The sequence below is a fragment of the Triturus cristatus genome, chromosome 11 (genome assembly GCF_964204655.1).
Source record: "Triturus cristatus chromosome 11, aTriCri1.1, whole genome shotgun sequence".
NCBI classification, from domain to species: domain Eukaryota; kingdom Metazoa; phylum Chordata; class Amphibia; order Caudata; family Salamandridae; genus Triturus; species Triturus cristatus.
Genome location: NC_140594.1, coordinates 680,050,042 through 680,071,244, shown reverse-complemented (window position 1 = coordinate 680,071,244; position 21,203 = coordinate 680,050,042). Strand labels below are relative to the sequence as shown.

The window sequence follows — 21,203 nt, the reverse complement described above, 5'->3', positions numbered from 1 at the left end:
CACAGGGCAGTGTTGTGTAACCTAACTAGTCTCTAAAGTTGTAATATAAAATATGTGCTGGGAGTGTAACGTTGTATATGCACTGTGACAAAGATATGGATCCCAGATTGTAATATGTATGGCATAGCACTGTGCGTTATAACATAGGCATCGAGGAAGGCACGTTAGATGGGGCAATATAACCGGTGCGAAGACAAGTGTGGCATGACATATTCACGGGGTGGTGTTACAGTGCACATGGGCTAAAGAGTGTCATAGCATATGCACAAGCTAGTCTAATACAACACAGAAGTGTGTGGCACTTAGCAGGCAATGGTGGGTGTAACACAGCATTGGGCTCTGCCAGGAGCGCACTGTGACTCTCAAGTGATGTTCGTCCCCTTTCCAGAGAGTAAAATAAAAAGTATTACACATCCGGCAGTGGATGTGTGTTTTATTAACCGTGAGGGGGGTTTCTTGCATAGTTTTGGTCGAATTTTTGTCGAATCCCCTTTGAATGGCTTGGTGTGCATGTGTATTAAATGTGCCCGTCAATAGCTACCCATGTTTGTATAAATAAACGACAAGGGTGTCTACCGGGATTAGGCACGGTAGGGCATCAGACATGTCAGAGCTTCACTAGTGGTGTAAATACATTCCACGTGGATTCATTGTATGCATAGTCGCCTTTTAATGAATATCACGCAAATCGTCATGGTGATAGCTACGTACGGTTTGTCCAGCATGTCCTAGGTGTGTCTATAAATATATATTTTTTAAAAATAATAAAAAACAGTGGCCGGCCCTGGGGATTGGGGTCAAAAAAATATAATTAGGAGACAGGCCCTGGGGGATGGGGTCATCAGGGCCAATAAATTAGAATAAGAAGGGGAACCACACAGCCCCCCTTCTTAGAAAATTAAAATAAATAAAAGACTGGCATCGTGCCGGAGGCCACGCCCCCTCCTTGCAGCACTCTGCAAACGCGCCCCCTGGCGAGTTGTAAGTTGGGGAATTAATTCCTCTTCAATACTTAGGGTCCCTGAGAGCCAACTAGCCCAACAGGTATCTCCAGTATGCGCCAGGGAGCTGCGCTGCATACAGGTGTTCTAAGGCCAAGCCCCTTTTTACACCTCTCTGCAACGCAGCTCTGTGGCGCTTACTGGAGGTACCTAGTGGTCTAGTTTGACCCTAGGGACCCTTAGGATTCAAGGGGACTTAATCTCTCAACTTAGAGCAGCCACAGGGCGCGTTTACACAGTGGTGAAGGGAGGGGACGGGGCCTGAGGTGACATGTACAAACACGCACTATGGCACGTTTTAAATTGGGGATATAATTTTCCTTCAATACTGAGGGCCCCTGGGGGCTAACTAGCCCACCAAGTGCTTCCAGTAAGCGCCACTGAGCTGCATTGCAGAGAGGTGGTCCAAGCTGTGCCACTTTTTACACCTCTCTGCAACGCAGCTCTGTGGCACTTACTGGAGGTACTTAGTGGGCTAGTTGGACCCTAGGGACTCTCAGGATTCAAATGAACTTAATCTCCCAACTAAAAACGGACACAGGGCGTGTTTACACAGTGGTGAAGGGAGGGGACGGGGCCTGAGTTAACGTGTGCAAAAACGCCCTGTGGCCTGTTTTAAGAGGTAGTTTTAATCCCCCTGCCCTATTATATACTAGGGGCTTACAGAGGAGGTCATGCTAATCACAGGGGGACCCCAACGCATAATGTTCCCTAGTGTATGTAGGTGTTTTCACTGTATTCTAAGTGTCTTTTAACCCCTTCAGTGCCCATGACGAGCTGGACTCGACATGGGCCGCGGTGGCGCTGTGCCCATGACGAGTCCAGCTCGTCATAGACCCCGCCCGCTAATGCAACGGCCGGCACTGGGCGGGGAAAGGGGCGGGCACTGAAGGGCTTAACATATCACTGGCTCTAGGACTGGTTAGTCAGACTCAGTTACCACCAGTATCCGTCTGAAAAAGTTGAGGGTACAGGATGATTTTGCAACAAGGCTTCTTTCTCCTCTTCTTTTTGTTCTTTCTGCACGATATCCTTCTTCCTGCACTTTTCTTCGTCTTTGAGGACTTCTGTTGCTTCTTTCTGCACTTCTTTTTTTTCTTTCTGTGCATTTTTTCTTCTTTCTTCACATGTCCTATCTCTGTAGGCATAGTTAGAAATTAGCATTTAAAAAACCTTTGAAATTCACAGAAAAAAAACATAGGTTTCAGGCACGTTATAGTTAGGAATTAGCATTTAAAAAACCTCACAAATTCACTGAAAAAACCATAGGTTTCAGGGATGTTATAGTTAGCTTGACTTTTCACTTGTACAAAACCATTGAAATTCCCCCGTTATAGTTTGTTCAGCTAACTATAACTCGCGCGCCCGCAATGCACTGCTGATGACGTCACATATTACACCACTCATGACATGGTCAGTGACATCACTCATGACATCACTGATGACATCTCAAATTACATCACTGATGACATCACTGATGACATCATCCTTGTGATAGAGTGGCAGACCTCCTCTCACCCTAATATAACCTTTGATACACACATTCAAAAATAGAGACTAAACTTTTCAAAACAATGGACATACCAATACCAGTTACAACAACCTCTTCAGTAATTCTAAGATCCACATACACATACACTCATTCACCAACAGTCCTATACAGTCACTCATACATGTACTCACTCATCATATGTACTCATACACCTATACATCCTGTTACACAATGCCACTCATCCATAGAGTTACTCACACACATAGTCACTCATGCTAATAAAGAATCAAACATACAATTACTTGCATATACAGTTATACACACACCACCACACTTACTTCTACGGAAACTTACACATACTTAGTCTTTTAAACAATCACTTATAGAAACACATACTTATTCATACAGGAACTCTTTCAATCTCTCACTCTCACATATACTTACTTATATACACCAATAGTCACATATACTAGTTTAAAACATATGTAGTTACTCATAAAGACACTATTGAGACAGTCATTCACTCACTAACACACCCATACACACACTCATCCACCCATACAGTCCTGCACACATGCTGTCTTCAACACATACAAAGAGTGAGTCACTCATTCATGCACCTATGCACTACGTAATAACCCCCACCGAACCATGCAGACACTCAGATTGATACTTAAAAAAACAACTAATAACCTATATAGACATCCATGTAGCTACTCACCAACCCATGCAGCCACTTATACACAAAGTGAGAGACTAATACAGATATTTACATATTTAAACATTACTCACTAAGCCATGTATTCACTATGATACACTTAATCAGTCAGCTACACAATCAATTTTTCAAAAACAAATCATCCATTTAGACACTTATATACCCATTTATTCTTCCATCGACCTTGAGATATACATATATAAAACATATTTAATTTTCAGAAAAACACACATTCACTGGATGATGTCATCAGTGTTGTCATTTGAGATGTCATCAGTGATGTCATGAGTGATGTCACTGACCATGTCATGAGTGATGTAATATGTGACGTCATCAGCAGTGCATTGCGGGCGCGCGAGTTCTAGTTAGCTGAACTAACTATAACGGGGGAATTTCAATGGTTTTGTACAAGTGAAAAGTCCAGCTAACTATAACACCCCTGAAACCTATGGTTTTTTCAGTGAATATATATATATATATATATATATATATATATATATATATATACATATTCCCAAAAGCCTCCGAGCTTTAAAGACGCACTCTGTGAGGAATTGTTCAACTTGAACTTTATTGACACAGCAGCGGCTCTACGGACCCACAAATGATGTCCCTGACGCGTTTCAGTGCACACCTGCACCTTATTCATAGGGAAAGGCAAGTTGGAACACCAGAACTGGACTGCCAACATCTTTTCTCCTTCTGATGCATGTGTTCTCCAGTGATCAGCCTGCTGGGAGCGGTAGTCCCCAATTCTTCCCATTTGGTGGGTCCTATGTCCAACAACGATTATTTTGCCAATGTTCGTATTAATTGTCTTACGGCCCTCCAGTGAGCCTCGGGGCCGTACTGCCACTGCCAAAATTGTAAATATTCCTCACGCTGGAACAGGCTGCAATGATTTACAGCCACACAGAACGCTCTTCGGTATCAGCAGCGGTGCAATCTTCCACGGCCGGAGCTGCCGTGTTCAAACATGTTCCCAAAAGCCTCCGAGCTTTAAAGACGCACTCCGTGAGGAATTGTTCAACTTGAACTTTATTGACACAGCAGCGGCTCTACGGACCCGCAAATGATGTCCCTGACGCGTTTCAGTGCACACCTGCACCTTATTCATAGGGAAAGGCAAGTTGGAACACCAGAACTGGACTGCCAACATCTTTTCCCTTTCTGATGCATGTGTTCTCCAGTGAACAGCATGCTGGGAGCGGTAGTCCCCAATTCTTCCCCTTTGGTGGGTCCGATGTCCAACAACGATTATTTTGCCAATGTTCGTATTAATTGTCTTACGGCCCTCCAGTGAGCCTCGGAGCCCTACTGCCACTGCCAAAATTGTAAATATTCCTCACGCTGGAACAGGCGGCAATGTTTAACAGCCACACAGAACGCTCTTCGGTATCAGCAGCGGTGCAATCTTCCACGGCCGGAGCTGCCGTGTTCAAACATGTTCCCAAAAGCCTCCGAGCTTTAAAGACGCACTCCGTGAGGAATTGTTCAACTTGAACTTTATTGACACAGCAGCGGCTCTACAGTGTTCCAACTTGCCTTCCCCTGAGTTACAGGTGTTTGATACAGATAAAAGGTGTCCGTAGTTGGTCATTTGATTTGGAACTGACATTCACTATTTTTAGGACCTTGGCTTTCTCTGAGCAGTTATATACAGATTGAACACAGTACTCAATGAGGGTTTCCTATTATCTGCGGTTGATTTTTAATGTAAACTATGCTAGCTGTATAATATATGGTATAGGGTCAATGTTGCACCTAATGCATGCTTTCTACACCTAAGGTAGTTGTGTCTGTGATGAGAGTAATGATGGCTGATTTTCTCCTGAGGCATTTTGTACTTACTGTCAGGCTTCTAATAGTAATGTATAGACTAATATGCAGGAAAAGGAACCTAGGATGATGTCATAAGTGATGTCACAAATGGTGTCCTAGAACATATCATGATAGAAGTCATATTTGAGGTCATAAGCAGTGCATGGTGAGGGCGCAAGTTATAGTTCGCCATGTTAACTATGGCTGCAGAATTTCTGTGTTTTTTTAGTTCAAAACGTTAATGTTATCATTGACATATTAACTTAACTATAACCTTACTTTAACCTTTGTTTTGAAAGTTGTCAGTCAATGTATTAGTTTTTTTTAAATGAGAGCACATCTTTTTATCATACCTAACTATAAGGTTGTTTAAATCTTTATTTTTTTCAGTGAGTTTCTAAGGTATTTAAAAAAAATCAAAACAGATCTCTTTATTACACATAAATATAACGTTACTTTAACCTCTGTTATTTTTCAGTGAATTTCTAGGGTTTTTCTTTTTTTTTAATACATTTTATTTATTCAATACAGCATTTGTTATGACAGGTTCATACAAAACGTATTAAAGTATAGATTACATAATCAATAGTTAATTAATCGGTTTTACATATTACATTTTCATAGATAAATAGAGGCTCAATAAATACAGAAAATAAAGTGCTAGTGCAGTGTAGATTCCAGATATAAAGGGGGAGTAGTCCCCTTTTTACCCATCCCTTGACCGAGACATGCCTTATCTACCCCTCCATCCATTCTGTTACCAGGGACCAGATCTTTTCCCCCAGCGGACATACCCTATGTCCCTTAATCTTATACAGAGATAGTTCCAGATTATAAACTACAAGAAACCTAGATCTCCACACAGCAAAGCTGGGCACATCTGGTTTCAGACAATCTGACACTATGCACAGTCTTGCTACAGCCATAGCCATAAAATTAGATAAAACATAAAGGCCTAAGGGTGGCAAATGTCAGTGAGATATTAATGGTGCGCAGGGTGGGCTGGGTAGGACCCTCACAAAAGAATATCAAAGGGGACTGTATCATTATTAATTTTAGACGACCCCCACTGGTAAAATTGTTACTGTCAGTACAGGAATTCAATAACAATTTCCCAACCCTCATTTGGTCGTGGCCCACATACTTTTGTTATCCCCCCACACACCATGCATAATAGGTTCTCTGCTCTGCCTAGCTTATAAAGCCTGGTTTGACTGTCTTCCCATTCACCACCTGCTGCATCTGTTATCAATGGACTCTCCCCAGACCCCCTCGTCGTTGTTACCCCTGAACCAGACGATTTAAATCTACATGTGCTTAGTTGGAACGTTGCAGGGCTAGCTTTTAAGCTACACTCTACAGACTGGGTCAATATAGTCCAAAAATACGACATCCTAATGTTCCAAGAAACTTGCTGTACAAAGGAACTATTTTTAGAAGGCTTTGTATGCCTTAATAGTATTGTACCTAGCCCTAAAGCAGACCGCCCATCAGGTGGACTCTCAACCTGGATCAATATCCCAGCAGGTGGGAGCATAAAGCCTCTTGTGACAAATAACGATATCTTCCAAGCAATGATTTACACACGAGGGGCGTCAATTTGTTCTATCAACTTTTATAATAACGATTTTATAACATTACCAAATATGAATTTTATTAATTTGTTTGAGTTTATTGCTAATTTACAAAATCAGAATGTGTATGACAAATTGGCTGGATTTTGTCTGGTTGGTGATTTTAACGCTAGACTGCCTAAGGATAACGGCCCAACTCCTATTTCCTTGGCCCCTGAGCCTTTATGTAAAAGAGGGATGGAACTACTAGATCACCTATCGATTTGCAATTTAATTAACATGATGCAAGTAGCCGACGTACATCAAAACAAAAAATGCCTAATACCTACTTATAGGGGTCGTGGCTGTCTCTCTAAAATCTATTACATTTTCATATCAGCCTCATTGGAGGACCTTTTAGTAAAGGCAGAGGTTTTGTGTACCACGCAGGGCAACTATAATCCAATTTTAACAACAATCATATTCTCTCCCAGACCCAGTTTTGTTAAAGAGCCCAGGGAAAATAATTTAGTGGTCTCAATGGACAAATTAAGAGTAATTTGGAAGGGCATTGATAATAAATCTATATCTGCCAATATGCTCATCAAAACTTGTTTGACAATTAGTGTTCCTAACCTAGAGATTATTGAGGCATTTAGTAGCCTATGCGCTGGTATCAAACAAATGATTTCTTGACCAGCGTTAAACATCAGTGAGAAACCTAGATGGTTCAATAGTACCTGCTCGCGAGCAAATAGAGAACTGCGTGTAGCATTAGCGGCTACACGCAGGGATGTAACGGTCGTTAGATTATTACGATCTCGTTATAAAGAAGCAGCCAGGTTACGAAGAGACGAGTTTTTAAAAGATCGTTGGGTCAATCTAGCCTGTGCCGCTACACTTAATGACGGAAACGGTTTCTGGGCAGCAGTTAAAACTATGAGATCGTTGGGCCTCACCCTTACTCCCCTTGGCTGCAACAAAACCAGTGAATCATGGGAAGCACATTCTGCCAGGATTTACACTCCCCCGCCCGAGACTATGAACACATCAATTAGTCCTTCTGTCACTTAGGTCTTTATATCGGTATCAGAAGTTGAGGATGCCATACACCAAAGCGTAGGCAACAAAGCCCCAGGGCCGGACGGACTTTCTATCGATCTTATTAAACACAAACCGGACTTCTGGGCACCCCTTTTATGTAATGTTTTTAACAACTTAACAAACACCTTATCCCAAGCACCTGGTCTACCAGCATTATCGTGCCTATTTTCAAAAAAGGATATCGATCTAATCCTAGCTGCTATAGACCGATCTCTCTGATTGATAACACCTTAAAAATCCTAGGGAGGGTTGTGTTTAACAAAATTAGGACATGGGCCGAAAAGGAACACATTTTAAATCGGTGCCAGCTGGGTTTTAGAAGCAAACTGGGCACAATCGAACAGTGTCTTAATTTAAATCTTATTGGAAAGTATACGATAGCACAGAAGTCACCTATTTATTTGGCCTTCATGGACCTTACCTCAGCGTTCGATTTTGTCAACAGGTCACGCTTGTGGTCGGTCCTTTTAAACTATGGGTTGGACGAGGCTCTGGTTCACTTTTTGGCACATTTGCACAGGGACTTGAAGGCGCGGGTAAGGATCAGTAATGATGGGGAGGTCTCAGGGGACATCGTTATTGATAGAGGGGTCAGACAGAGATGTGTACTGGCCCCTCTCCTATTCATTCTTGACATAAAAGATATACATAATTGCCCGTCAGAGCTCAGTAACGACGTACCAAAAATTTATGGAAATGTACTTCCCGCGCTCTTATATGTTGATGATGCGGTCCTTATGGGCCGCACTCCGAATGCACTACACACTTTAGTTGGGGGTTTCGTGTCCTTTATGGCAGACCTAGACCTCTGCACCAATTTTAAGAAATCCTTTATAATGACTTGTGGCCCAAAAAACACACAGTATCAATTAAATAACCTCAGGTCATGAACGCCTACTACGCACCCGCACTTTTTCCTATTTGGGTTTAGTATTTTCTGACACTGGACATTGGGCAGCCCGTGCTGCCCATAGTAGAAGCAAGTTTTTAAAAGCAACTAACTCTATTCTAAGTCTTCCTCAACCAAAACAGGCAGAGGTAGTGTTACCCTTAATGAAGATCTATAAATCGCAGTGTATCCCCACCACCACATATGGCGCTGAAGTCTGTGGTTTTATAAATTGCAGTGGGATCCAAAGAGAGGAAAATAGATTTTGCAGGAAACTTCTAGGTGCTCAAATTTCCTCCCCAAAGTATGTATGTCATAAGGAACTAAAATTTTATTATATAGAAGATTTTATCAGGTCACGCCCAGCTATAATTTGGCTAAAAATCTGGCTAAACCCAGCAGCAACTTTAACAAGGGAGATCATTGTAGACTGCCTTAACTGCGACAAGGGAGGATCCATACCCTGGCTTTTCGCTGTTAGAAAAAGCCTAACCAGCGTGAACCTTGAACATATCTTCTTAAACCCATTAGCACTAGAGGGTATGAATAAAAGAGTCCTCATAGGTGCATTGTATGAATCTTATAACATCGAAAGACACGCCACAGAGCGTCTAAAACCTTCAGTCGCTAGGTTATATGTCCCTACTGGAGTTAAATAGCCCTCAAACGCCTATGCCATCCAAATACCTTCTGAAGAGTATTGGACATTGGGGAGGAGCCTGCTTTTTCGCCTAAGGGATGGCACTTTAAAATACTCACTTTGCTTCCCTCTTAGATTTAATATTAACCTTGAACAAATGCCCTGCCGATGTGGCACCGGCAGCAACCAATCGGTAGTAAATTTTTTATTTTTCGGTAACTTTTAAAGAAAATACACAAAACAATACTTGATTCCGTACTTTAAGGCATTAGCTAATACTGATTACAGAACAGCGCAGCTTGAGATTCTTAGACTTGAAAGTGACAATCTGATTTTCCGTGTCAGCTCGTTTCTGAGAGCGGCAGTCTGCTCACATATTTCTATGAGCAATCTTTAATGTGTTAAGGGCACTCGAACACATAATATTGTTCTTTTGCATGTAGTTGCTTCTATTTTCTCAGTTGAACACCAATTAAAGCGCTATTTGTAGGCCGGAAAATCTTAAAAGCCTAAAATGTTATTGCACTTATACTATGCTGCTAATATTGTTAATAACCAATTGCACTTTATTTCAACATGATGTTGCTGTTACATGTCTGTCCAACCCTTTTAATGTGCTAATATTTTAACGTTATCTGCCTATCAACTTGAACATTATAATTATGATATCGTTGTCCTATATTATGCCCTTTTTAATGTTGTACACAATTGTCGTCTTTTTATATTGAAAGTTCCTTTTAACCAAAGCTTCTATGCACCATGCTTTTTAACAAGAATTGAATTACTGTTGATGGTGTTTGAACTGTGCTTTAATGGATATTTGTGTCCGAATAAAGAATATTGAATTGAATTAGGTATTGTTGATTTTTAAGATCATTTTCACCCTCTACCACCGCTAACATCATCAGAGGGGTAATTACCACCTTAGGTCAGACCTTAGGTCCGATGCCTTCCGACCGAGATCGTCGGTTTAACTTCCAATTTAGGCAGTCGGATGTGAAACCAGCCGGTCATTCTGGCAGGTTCCCGACTGGCTCCAGGAACCCGTTGGCCAGTATGAGATCGGCCCATAATCCATATGGCAGGCGTTTTACGCCGTCCAGATTACAAAGCTCGATATCCGGCAGGCTTTCCATAACCGGCTTCCCGAAATCAAGTTTGGGGGCCTCTAGCAAGGCTTCCTTTTTTTTTGCGGCCTCTGGTTGGAGACGGAGAAGGGTTGACCCCTGCAACATGTAGCAGGCACACTGAGGTGCCTGCCAGGTAGTGCAGGGATAAAAACAACCTCCCATTTCCCTATGTGAGCTTTCGCTATGGCTGATTTACAGCCGAAGCAGGAAATGTGAGTATGCGACCGGAGGTCGGTCGGTCCCCCCATTTTCGCAACGGTGTCCAGTGGACACAGGTCCCTCCTACATCATAATATGCCCCTTAATGTTTTAAATTCTAAAAACAACAGAAAGTCACCGGTTACAGTTATACTTATTGCAAGTAAGTGTAACATGCCCTAAGGTAGCTATATCTCTCCCCCCCTCAATGTACAGTTTTGTCGTCAATAATTTAATTACAAGTATTGCAGTTATATCATCAATGATGCCATAGAAAATGTCATGAGTGATATAACATGTGGGGCAATTAGCAGTGCATGCCGAGGGTATAAGTTATAGTTACTTGAGATAAGTATAATTATAAATGCTGAATTTCTGTCATTTTTTCAGTTTAAAAAGTTTCTTTGTTAATGAACATTTCACCTAACTATAGCGTTGCTTTAACCTTAGTTTTTTCTGTGAATTTCTAGTTTTTCTGTTTAACAGAAAGTCATATTTTATTACCATACGTAAAGCCAACCTCCAGGCGTGCACAGCTGAAGTGGCCAAGCCCCCAGCAAGAAGCCAACATCATGCTGTGCATGGCCTTGCGTGGCTGGGTGTTGGCCACTTAGAGTGGCCTGTGACCAGGCCTTCTGGGCAACCCCCCTCCCTAAGCTTCTTTAGGCCCCAGAGAACCCATCCCCATGGCCAAACACAATTAAACATGGGAGGGGGGCATGCAGCTCTCCTCCCAAGCCTTGATCAGCCCCAGGGGACCCTATCCTGTGGGGGGAAATATAATAAAAAAGGGGAGGGAGTTTGCGGCTTACTTCTCTGAGCTTTATTAGGTCCCGGGGACACCACCTCTGGGGCTATGTGCTTATTGTAAAAAGGGAGGGTGGGCCTCATGGCTCCCCTCCTTGAGCCTTCTTGGAACACAGGTACCCCTTTCAATAGGGTCATCTGTTTTTTGAAAGGGGAGGGGGGCACCTGGCCACCCTCACCAAAACTATTTTGGCCCAATGGGCCCCATCCCTGAGGGCCTCCATTAGGAATAGGTGGGTGCCTCGGTGCCCATGACCCAGACGGCTCCCCTCAATGGGAATAGCCCCTAACCAGAGGTAGTAGCTGCTTTTTGAATGCTCCCTCCGGGCGGAAGCAATGTGTGTTCTGTTTCCCTGCCCTCACCAGCATGGGCAGGGAAATAGAACAAAAGTCTGTTCTCCGTCTGCCAGAGCATTTCCAAACCTCCCACCTGCTAAGAGCAGACTTAGGGCCCGATTCCGATGTTGTTCGGAAGGCCTCTGAATCAGATTTGGCTTTTCCGGATACGATTCGTAGCCCTTGTTTACAACCGAATGGTACACAGGTCCGAATGACCAAGTACGATGCGAAGATCGTGTATGTGCTGATTGAATCGTTTCCGGGACCCAAACCAGTCCGTATGACTGGTATGTAGCCGAATCGTGCCGCGCTATGGAACAGAATTCTGACCGAGCGAGTACGATGCACGATTCAGACAGCCGCTTCCCCTCGGTTTCAGCGAGACGAAGTGGCTGTCGGAAGCGTACTTCGTGGGGCCGTAGCAGGCTCCCCTTCAACCAGGGCCCTCTGAATCTGTCACCGGGGGTGCCCATGGCTCCCCCCAATCCAGGCATGCACAGTGTGGCGGGCACCTGGGGTACCCACCACAGGGTGTATGCTTTTCTCCACCCACCCCTCTTTGCCCAACAACCCACGCCCACCCCAGGAACTTTGTAAAAGAAGCGTGGGATCCTCTTCAAATTTTCAACAAACGAAAAACATTTTGGGACCCTGGTGGGCTCCCTCTGTGACTGCACCACCAAGCCTAGGGGGTCAGGGTATCCCTATCATGCACCCGTCTTGTTTTTGCATTTTGTTAGGACTCAGACTTAGTCCCAAGTTATAAGTAGGCCTGGGCAGAGTTAACAGAGTTTCGCTATGTTGAACTTCGCGAAGGGACAAAAAAACTCCGCTAAGTGAAGTGTCAAAAAAACTCCTCCAAGCTACTGCTAGCAGGGGAGTGTGTTACCTTGCGCAATTTACACTGATTTTTAACATGGGGTGTTTGGCCCATGCTGTAAAATCAGCTTGAATGGCATCACATACAGCACAAAAGGGCGCAACTTCTTTGTGCTGCTCAAGTAGAAGTACTACTCGAGTGGCAGATTCCTCAACGGGAACGGAAGGTTTCTCATCATGATTGGTAGCGACCATTCGCGACCACCCACATTGAGAAATCTCACTAGGAAGCAGACTAGCGTAGGATTTCCCTCGCTCGTGTTTGTCAACCTACCCTTGACGAGCACAATCAGCGAAAAAGCTCCCCTATGTGGAGCAGAGTTTTTTTTAACCCTGTGAGCTCTGCGGAGTGCAAACGGAGCGGAGTTCATGACCCAGGCTTAGTTCTAAGATGGCTGCTAATACATCAGCCATAATGTGGTGGCAGCCAGTCAGAGCTCAGCATGAGATCTGTTGGCTTACGATTCCTCCACATTCCTAGATATACACATGTCTGGGCTGTTAACTGATCTGAAACTCCTGAATGCATTTACACCAAATCATAAAATGCACTCTTTCTGAACCAAGATCTAGATTTCTGCCAAATGTGGTGTAAATCCATTAAATGGTTTGGGTTCCAGCTGTGCTTAAATTTCTTATGGACACATTAATGAGAAATGTGTGTTTTGATAACCCCCCTTTCTCCACCCCCGCTTGATGGATCTCGCCAAAACTTTCCTGTTAGTTGCTGAGGTGGAATAACTTATTTTTGGAAAGTTTCAAAGTCTCGTGAAGCTGTGTAAAAATGCAGCAATGTTGGGGGCACTAGTTTTAGTTACCTTAGGGGACAAGTTATAGTTACTTGAGCTAACCCTAACTATAGATGTTCAATTTCCATTGTTTTGTGTGTGTAAAATCTGAACCTAACTATAACGCCCTTGTAACCGTTAATGTGTAAGGTTTTTAAAGCTATTTCCTAACTACAAATTCTCTGTAACCTTCATTTTTATCAGTGAAAATATATATATATATATATATTCACTGAAAAAACCATAGGTTTCAGGGAAATTAGTTAGTTGGACATTTCACTCGTACAAAACCACAGAAATTCTGCCCTTATATTTAGTTCAGCTAACTATAACTCATGCCCCCGCAATGCACTTCTGATGATGTCACATATTACATCATTCATGACATGGTCAGTGACATCACTGATGACATCATTCAGTGACTGTATGTTTCTTTAAAGTTTAAATATGTATTAAAGACGCCAAGGTGTATTGAAGGATGAGTGGGTGTATAAGTGTCTGGATGGAGGATATAGTAGGTGCGTGACTGACTGTTTAAGTGAGTGATTACATGTGTCATACTAAATGCATGGGTTAGTGACTAAACTCTGTGAATGTCTGTATCAGTCAGTCTGTTGATGTATAAGCTGCTGCATGGGTTGGTCAGTAGCTACATGAGTGTCTATATGGGTTATCGATTGTTTGCCTGAGTATTTGTATGGGTGCCTGAGTGTGTGTGTGGGTGGTTGGGAGGTATGCGACTCTGTGCATAGATGTTTGAGTGGTTGATTCATTGGGTGTATGGGTTCAAGAGTGCATGTGGAAACAGCTGTATGGGTGGGTGAGTGTGTGTATGGTTGTGAGTGAATGAATGTCTCAGTGGTACATGTCCAAGTAACTACATATGTTAAAGGCAGTGTATGTGAGAGTTGGAGAATATAAATGACTATACATGAGAGCCAGTGATTGTGAGAGTGGCTGTATGGATGAGTATGTACTTGTATCAGTGATTGTATAAGAGAGTAAGTATGCATTTGTTTCTGTTTGAATAAGTGATGTGGTGTGTGTATAACTGTATAGGTGAGTAAATGGAAGTGTGATTGATTCTTTGCATGACTGACTAGGTGTGTGAGTAACTCTGGTTGAGTGGTGGTGTGTGAGTGTCTGTATAGGTGTATGAGTGCATATGAGATTATTGTATTGATGAGTGACTGCATGTATGAGTGACTGTATGGGTGAATGAGTGGATGTGTGTGTAGACCTAGGAATCAGTGAGTGCGTATGTAGTAACTGGTATTGGTGTGTCGATAATTTAGAAAATGGTAGTCTGTATTTTACAGTGGGTGTATCAAAGGTTATATTAGGGTGTGAGGAGGTGCATCATGTTTTCACGTGGATGATGTTATCAGTGATGTCATTTGAGATCTCATCAGTGATGTCACTGACCATGTCATGAATGATGTAATATGTGACTTCATCAGCAGTGCATTGCGGGGGCGCGAGTTATAGTTAGCTGAACTAACTATAACAGCGGAATTTCTCTGGTTTTGTACGAGTGAAATGTCCAACTAACTATAACGTCCCTTAAACCTATGGTTTTTTCAGTAAATTTCTAAGGATTTTTAAATGCTAATTTCTAACTATAACATTTCTGAAACCTATGGTTTTTTCAGTGCATTTCAAAGGTTTTTTAAATGCTAATTTCTAACTATAACGTTCCCCAAAACCTATGTTTTTTTCAGTGAATTTCAAAGGTTTTTTAAATGCTAATTTCTAACTATAACATAGCAGTCTTGTTTTCAGAGAGGTGGAGCATGGTGAGTGTGGCCTCCAAACACCTTTTAGCAATCCCTCTGTGTGGGATTTACTGTAACCCTGGGCATAGTTCGCAAAGTAGCGCTTCGCGTAGCTACGCAAAGTGCACTTCGCACTACGCGAGCTACGCGTTGCACTTCGCGAACTGCGTAGTACCTTGTTCGCACTGTGCAAGATGTCGTTTTCAATGATTGCACAGTGCGGACAAGCAACCGGCACTGTGCAATCATTGAAAACGGCATCTTGCACAGTGCGAGCTGTAGTTTTCTGCTGCTCGAGTAGATTTTTACTCGAGCGGCAGCTTTCTCAACGCGAACTGGTAGTTTCTCATCGCGAGCGGTCCCGAGCATACGCGACCACTCGCAATGAGAAACCTGACCTCCTCTCGTTGGGAATCTCGCCGGGAGGTTTATTTTCCATGCTCGCGATCGCCAACATGATGTTGCTGATCGCGAACAAGGAAAAAGTCTCGCCGGGATGTCATTTTGCTTGCTCGCGGTCGCCAACTTGACGTTGAGGACCGCGAGCAAGCAAAAAATGACTGCAGCACTACGCAACACTACGCTACGCGTGTTTGCGCTGTGCTACATGCAATTCGCGTAGTGCGAAGTGGCGCAAACTACGCGAGCGTAGCGTAGTGCTTTGCCCAGGCTTAGTTTACTGGAGGTAACAGGAAAGGTAGTTGGCCCCCAATGTCAACCTTGGGGGTCAACTACCCCTTTTATTACCTCCAGTAAGTCCCACACAGCAAGATTGCTAACTTGTTATATCAGGACCCGCCCCCTCCCTGCACTACTGTGCAAACGCGCCCCCTGGTGCATTGTAAGGTATTTTTTTTTTTAAGTTAGGGGATTAAGTCCCCTTGAATCCTGAGGGTCCCTGGGGGCCAACTAGCCCACCATGTACCTCCAGTAAGCGCCAAAGAGCTGTGTTACAGAGAGGTGTTCCGAGGCCATACCCCTTTTTACACCACGCTGAAAATGCAGCTTCTGGTGCACTGCTGCTCAGAGGATGAGGTCCTCAGCATCTAGCAAAGAAGGTTTGCATGGGAGCTAAAACAGGAAACATTGCTTTGTTAATTATCCGGTAAACATTTTCCCCACTTCACGGATTTAGAAATATGGAATCATTTCAGCATGGTAAGTGTCTGCCAAGTGCTGTGGAGATTTGTAAAACTTTTACACAGATATTAGCAAATCAATGATTTTTACCCGCCATATAAGTGCGCCTCCATTCTTGGGATCCGCATGAAACCTGAAACCCCAGCACTGGGTAAATGCAAGCGACTTTACCCAAAACTAACCCTGGGCGGACAACTACGCTACGCTCGTGAAGTTTGCGTAGTTTGTGCAACTTCGAACTACGCAAATTGCACGTAGCACAGTGCAAAATCGCGTAGTGTAGCGTAGTTGGCATTTTTTGCTCGCTCGCGGTCCTCAACGTCAAGTTGGCAACTGCGAGCGAGCAAAAGGACATCCCGGCGAAACTTTTTTCCCGTTCGCGATCAGCAACATCAAGTTGCCGATCGCGAGCGTGGAAAATAAACCTCCCGGTGAGATTCTCAACATGGGGAGGTCAGGTTTCTCATTGCGAGTGGTCGTGTATGCTCGCGACCGCTCGCGATGGGAAACTACGAGTCCGCATTGAGAAGGCTGCCACTCGAGTAAAAATCTACTCGAACGGCAGAAAACGACCGCTTGCACAGTGCAAGATGCCGTTTGCAATGATTGCACAGTGCGGACAAGCATCCGGCATTGTGCAATCAGCGTGAATAGCGTACTACACAGTTCGCGTAGCGCTACGCGGATCTCACTTAGTGCGAAGTGCGAGGTGCTGCAGCCGAGGGACTGATTTGGGGGTTCAGTCATATCAGGCGATATGCTCGTTTATTAGGGGAGTCGTAATCTGAATGGAAATCCGGCGGTGGGGTATCCAGCCCCACCGCCCCTTCGGTATGAAAGGATCGTCCGATAGGTTCGCCCAACAGTCACCACTCACTGCAGACCCCGCTTGTATGTCCGAGCAGTGTCTACAGATGGGTCTTGCCCTAAACATATCCCTTCTAGGGGTACACATGTTCTGCCTTTAGTTCGGGGGGTCTCATTGTACACCGATGCTCAGGGCTCAGTGTTATTACTTACGATGGTGTCAGTGGCATGGATATTCTGGGGTCCCTCGGTCATCAATGGCGTTAACCAAGCCACTCCTGGGAGGGGGCGGGGGGCTGGCTCTACCACTGAACATGCCCCCACTGCCAGTAATAACTGCAGAAAATGTCTGTCCGTTCGGTTCTTTTCACCCAAAGTCCCGAGCCCTGCTGGGGTCGGGCCTCTTATTTACCCTCTTACCCCTGTGACATGTTTACAGATTCCGTGTTTAGCCCCTACCCGCCCTTTCACCTTTGTCATACAGATCCATCCCTCCGACGCAAACCCTTATCCTCCCTCCGAGGATGCCCCCGATGCACCATCACTTCCTTATACTGGCACTGCAGGGGTCCTTCTGCTACCAGCGTTAACTGGAGATCGAATCCCAGGGCTGATGCTTGGCTGTAACACTGTGATTCTCATCAAACCATCTTTGCCTGAGTGTCTCGTCTGCAGCAGAGCACATGGGAATGCGATTATAAACAGCACATCCAGAGACCACGGCACGGGGGAAGAGAGGATGAGGGTGTAGTGAGCAGCACATTATATCTTGTGAGCGGCCCTGCCAGAGAGGACGGCACAGTGGGTGTAGTGAGGAGCACACAAGACTGTAGTGAACAGAATGCTAATATTTTGTGACATTGCCCCCGGGACCTGCCCCACCTGGGGGCCTCATTAAAATGAAGTGCGGGAGCCCGTCCTTCATTTTTTTTTTATTTTGGCGGAATTTGCGACCCCAACGCTAATTCCGCCGAAATTTTAAAAAACTGTTTTTTTTTCCTGGGGTCCTTGTGGGACACCCTGAGCAGACGTAGGGGGCCAGGGTGTTTCTACCATGCCCCCTTTTCTTATCCTTTTTTAACCTTTATTTTACTGTTTTCTTGTGACTCTGTTCTACTGAGTCACAAAATGGCTGCCAACACTTCCTGGTTTGGAGTGTTGGCAGCCAATCAGAGTAAAGCTTGTGCTCGGGAGGGTTCGCTAATCCACAGCATCCCTAGATATCGAAAAAAAAAATTTGTGAATTTCTGAAAAACTACTGAACGTATTTACACCATTTAAAAAAAAGGGCTGTTTCCGAACCAAGAACTACCTTTTTGCCAAATTTGGTGTAATTCCGTTCAGCAGTTCTAGCTTTGTACAAAGTTTCCTATGGAAATTATTGTGGGAAAACACATTTTGGAACCCCTCTTTTTTCTCAGTCCCCGCTTGTCGAATCAACCTGAAACTTTCAAGACAGGAGCTGACCGGAGCGCATCACTAGGTTTTAAAATTTCGCGAAGATTTGTCAACTGGTGCAAAAGTTATTGGGAAAAGAATAAAAGCTTTTCCTACGGAAACTGGGTCCTAACTATAACTACCTATGTGGCTGATGGAACTAATCTATGCGGGCTCACTCACTGCAGGCAAACTAGTGTTTGGATGTTTTGCGGCACCGCCTGAGCCGCGAGAGGAGCCCCGCTGCTCTGCAGTCCTGCTGAGACGCCAAACGACGGGACAGAATTAGGGACAGGTAATGCTGATGGGGAAGGAAGGAGCATGTTAAGGCCGTAGGATTGTTCTTTTGCAACCCACTGGGGATGAGACTGTGAGAACGGGGATGAACGCATGGTGACTCACTGGAGTAACACTTAAGCACTACAATGACCAATAGGCCACGGGGGTGACCACGCCCACATGGGCGGGTTATTAAGAATCCTATTAGGTGCTTTCTGTAACGGCCAGAGAGTTTATTCACCAGCAAGTCATTTGCCCATGAAGAAGTGCTCCGTAGCACGAAATTCGTTGGTCTGGACTTTCGATTTTAGCATGGCACTCTGCTGTTTTTTCATTGCATCCTCCATTAAAGATGTGGCTGATGGGACTTACCTGTGCGGGCTCACTCACTGCAGGCAAACTTGTGTTTGGATATATATATATATATATATATATTGGCTCCAAGTCTCACCCTTTCACTGCCGAACTTGGGGCGGGTGCCACTATCCGTTGACGTGAAGGTGAAATCACGTAAAATATTCAAGGCTACAAAATGCGGAGCACTCACGGGACATGTTCAGTTGAATTTGATAAAGCAAATGCATTTCGGCGTCCAGCCTTCCTCAGTGCTTGTCAATTAGGCATTTGGCATTGCACATGTTTAAATACATTTTAGAGTAATCTCATTGGAGAGGCACACAATCATAGTCAGTAACGAAGGACTCACACAGTTCAAGGTCATAATACCTCTCTCTCTGCCTGCCATGTCAGCGTGCGTTTAATTGCTTGCAAACTGATGAAAAGTATTTTGTTTTTGCATTTAAAAGTTCTCAGTCTCTCATAGACGATTTTTAAATGAAATGTTCAATGTCACTCACACGCTGCATGACCTCTCTGGTCCCTCGAGATTAATCCGGCCACTATGCCTCCAGTTGCCAGTGCCATGGTGTTGTATTTCAGTCCCTCGCCTACCAGGGTCTCGAATGCTGCACAATCCTACAGGTTTCAGTATGTATTACTTCCATCCTCCAATTCAATAATTGACAGCAAAGCTGGTAGGATAATTTCTCATTCTTTCCTGGCGGTTCTGGCAGTAGTTTAAATTATTGGCTCCAAGTCTCACCCTTTCACTGCCGAACTCGGGGCGGGTGCCACTATCCGCTGACGTGAGGGTGAAATCACGTAAAATATTCAAGGCTACAAAATGCGGAGCACTCATGGGAAATGTTCAGTTGAATTTGATAAAGCAAATGCATTTCGGCGTCCAGCCTTCCTCAGTGCTTGTCAATTAGGCATTTGGCATTGCACATGTTTAAATACATTTTAGAGTAATCTCATTGGAGAGGCACACAATCATAGTCAGTAACGAAGGACTCACACAGTTCAAGGTCATAATACCTCTCTCTCTGGCTGCCATCTCAGCCTGCGTTTAATTGCTTGCAAACTGATGAAAAGTATTTCGTTTTTGCATTTAAAAGTTCTCAGTCTCTCATAGACAATTTTTAAATGAAATGTTCAATGTCACTCACACGCTGCATGACCTCTCTGGTCCCTCGAGATTAATCCGGCCACTATGCCTCCAGTTGCCAGTGCCATGGTGTTGTATTTCAGTCCCTCGCCTACCAGGGTCTCGAATGCTGCACAATCCTACAGGTTTCAGTATGTATTACTTCCATCCTCCAATTCAATAATTGACAGCAAAGCTGGTAGAATGATTTCTCATTCTTTCCTGGCGGTTCTGGCAGTAGTTTAAATTATTGGCTCCAAGTCTCACCCTTTCACTGCCGAACTCGGGGCGGGTGCAACTATCCGCTGACGTGAGGGTGAAATCACGTAAAATATTCAAGGCTACAAAATGCGGAGCACTCACGGGACATGTTCAGTTGAATTTGATAAAGCAAATGCATTTCGGCGTCCAGCCTTCCTCAGTGCTTGTCAATTAGGCATTTGGCATTGCACATGTTTAAATACATTTTAGAGTAATCTCATTGGAGAGGCACACAATCATAGTCAGTAACGAAGGACTCACACAGTTCAAGGTCATAATACCTCTCTCTCTGGCTGCCATGTCAGTGTGCGTTTAATTGCTTGCAAACTGATGAAAAGTATTTCGTTTTTGCATTTAAAAGTTCTCAGTCTCTCATAGACAATTTTTAAATGAAATGTTCAATGTCACTCACACGCTGCATGACCTCTCTGGTCCCTCGAGATTAATCCGGCCACTATGCCTCCAGTTGCCAGTGCCATGGTGTTGTATTTCAGTCCCTCGCCTACCAGGGTCTCGAGTGCTGCACAATCCTACAGGTTTCAGTATGTATTACTTCCATCCTCTAATTCAATAATTGACAGCAAAGCTGGTAGGATGATTTCTCATTCTTTCCTGGCGGTTCTGGCAGTAGTTTAAATTATTGGCTCCAAGTCTCACCC

At 44.1% G+C, this 21,203-nt stretch overlaps 1 long non-coding RNA gene across 3 annotated transcripts in view; it reads right to left on the bottom strand.

Moving 5' to 3' along the window:
* LOC146785319 (uncharacterized) overlaps positions 1 to 20,713 on the bottom strand; it is a 58,144-nt gene extending 37,431 nt beyond the window's left edge. The window contains exon 1 of one of the 3 annotated variants that reach the window (XR_014970622.1): positions 19,170 to 20,713. This is a non-coding gene — a long non-coding RNA (uncharacterized LOC146785319). The remainder of the gene's footprint in view (positions 1 to 19,169) is intronic. The other 2 variants (XR_014970624.1, XR_014970623.1) reach the window with 2 other exon arrangements.
* Between the last annotated feature and the right edge of the window lie 490 nt (positions 20,714 to 21,203).